This window comes from Sorex araneus, chromosome X (assembly GCF_027595985.1).
Source record: "Sorex araneus isolate mSorAra2 chromosome X, mSorAra2.pri, whole genome shotgun sequence".
Lineage (NCBI taxonomy): Eukaryota > Metazoa > Chordata > Mammalia > Eulipotyphla > Soricidae > Sorex > Sorex araneus.
In genome coordinates, this window is record NC_073313.1 from 130,533,298 (window position 1) to 130,535,976 (window position 2,679).

The 2,679-nt window shown below is 37.3% G+C and overlaps 1 pseudogene; it reads right to left on the minus strand.

The window, feature by feature from the left end:
* Positions 1-2,267: 2,267 nt before the first annotated feature.
* On the minus strand, positions 2,268-2,367 carry LOC129400563 (U6 spliceosomal RNA; annotated as a pseudogene).
* Positions 2,368-2,679: the final 312 nt, after the last annotated feature.

The following is a 2,679-nucleotide window of genomic DNA, read 5'->3' on the forward strand; positions in this document are numbered from 1 at the left end:
GCTCTATTCTTCCTTTTTAAGGAGTTTAAGTTATGGGGCACTATAGCACTGTCGTCCCGTTGTTCATCGATTTGCTTGAGCGGGAACCAGTAACATCTCCATTGTGAGACTTGTTGTTACTTTTTGGCATATTGAATACGCCACGGGTAGCTTGCGAGGCTCTGCCATGCAGCAAGATATTCTCAGTAGCTTGCCAGGCTCTCCAAGAGGGACAGAGGAATCGAACCTGGGTTGGCCGCATGCAAAGCAAACGCCCTACCCGCTGTGCTATAGCTCAGTTAAGGGGGATGTGAAACAAATAGCAAACAAATGAAGAAACACCAAGATGGAGACAGGAATATGCTTGACAAACTCAAAAGTGAGTAACAATGTTAAACTGTAAAGAAACGATGGCACATCTATACAATAGAATACTATGCAGCTGTTAGGAAAAATGAAGTCATGCAATTTCTCTATAAATGAATAGACGTGGAGAATATCATGCTGAGTGAAATGAGTCAAAATGAGTGGACAGAAACAGAATAATTGCAATCATCTGTAGCATATAAAATAATATATTGTAGAAGACTAATATCTATGGCCAGGGAAAACAGGGGCTAGGAGGACTGGTCAATGGTTGGAACTAATCACAAGTGTGTGTGTGGGGCTAAGAGTAGGTAAGATAGAGAAGATGCCAGTATGACAATAATAGCAGGGAATGATCACGCTGGACAAGCATTAAAAGTAGGTAAAGGGACATTATTGATAAACTTTCAGTGTCAATATTGCAAACAAAACTGTCCAAAAGGAGTGAGAGAGAGAAGAAAAACACCTGCCATAGAGACAGGCAGGAGGTGGAGCGTGGGGGTGATGGGAGGGAACCTGGGGACACTGGTGCTGTGAAACGTACACTGGTGAAGGGATGTATGTTGGAATATATATGACCGAAATCTAATCATGAACAGCTTTGTAATGGTCTTTCTCACAGTGATTCAATAAAAATGTAAAAAAATGCAATAACAGAGTTTGGTGTGGTCCCCTTCTTCCTTCCTGATAAATGCTTGCAGAGGTATAAACTCTTTTCTTAACACAGCTGTAATTTTGTCTCACAATTTCTGGTGGCTCATGTCCTCATTATCCTTTGCTTTCAAGAATCTTCTGATATCTTCTTTGATTTTCTCTCTAAACCACTGCTTGTTCAGCAGTGAGCTGTTTAATTCCCAGGTTTGATTCTCCATTACTGTGTATGTGATTCTTTATTTTTTCTATTTTCAGTGCATTGTGGTCTGAAAAGATAGTTGAAAATTTTCTGTTTTCTTGATTTTATTGAGGACGTATGTTTTTTGACCAGCATGTGGGCTATCTTGGAAAACATTCCATGTGCACTGGAGAAAAAAGTGTATTTTGCTTTTGGGGAATGAAAAGCCCTGTATATGTCTACTAGTACTCTCCCTTCCATTTCTTCCTTCAAAGCCAGTATTGCCTTGCTGAGTTTTAGTCTCCTTGTTCTATCAAGAGGTGACAAGGTTGTGTTGAAGTCTCCAACTATTATTGTTTTGCTACCAATGTCCTCCTTGAAGTCTATTAGCAGTTGTTTAAAGTATTTTTCTTTTCTCTCATAGGGTGTGTATATGTTTAGGAGTATAATTTCTTACAAATGTACATGTCCCTTGATTATTAAGAAATGGTCTTTGCTGTCCATTCTCATCTTTTTCAGCCTGAAATCTATGTTGTCAGATACTAGTATGGTCATCCCAGCATTTGTAAAAGAATTGTTTGTTTGAAGAATTGCTTTTCAGACTTTGATTTTGAGTCTGTGTTTGCTCCGACTGTTCAAATATGTTTCTTTTACGCAGCAGAATGATGAATTCAGTTTTGAAATCCATTTTTTCACTCTGTGTCTCTTAATTGGTGCATTTAGTCCTTTGACGTTGAGAGAGATTATCATCATGGATTTTGTGCCATCTTTTTATAAAAGTTTGCTGTTTGTGGGATTTGTCTTGTCTTATAGCAGCCACTTCAATTTTTCTTTTTAAAGTTGGCTTTGGATCTATAGAGTTCCTGAGCTGTTGTTTATCCATGAATAGTGTATCGTTCCTTCAGATATGAATGAGAGTCTAGCTGGAAAAAGTATTCTTGGCAAGGCATTCAATTTATTGCATTTTTTTTACTATATCCCACCACTGTCTTTGGGCCTGGAGGGTTTAGTCTGATAAGTCTGCTGTAAAACTAAGGTATGCTCCTTTGTATGTGATTTTCTTCTTTAATCTTGCTGCTTGCAGTGTTCTGTCTCTATGATATTCATAAAATATTTGAATGTAATCCTTGAACAGGGGCCATGTTAATCTCTCTTTATCATTCCAATTTTATTATATGTGCAGTCTATTCCTTATTTTTTGAGAAATCTTCATATTGCTTTCTGTTGGGGATGAACCAAATTATATTCCCACCAACAAAGTATGACAGTTAATTTTATACACATCCATAGTAACTGCTGGTATATACAGACTTTTCAATATACATCATTCCCAGCGATTTTTATTTGCATTTTCCTAATAACAAGTTATGATTTTTTCAAATACCGAAAAGCCTATATGTCTTCTTTGGCAAAGTTTCTGTTTATGTTCTTTTTCTGTTTATTGATGGGGTCATTGGAGTATTGTTCTTGAGTTTTGTGAGTGCTGTATAGATCTTTGATAT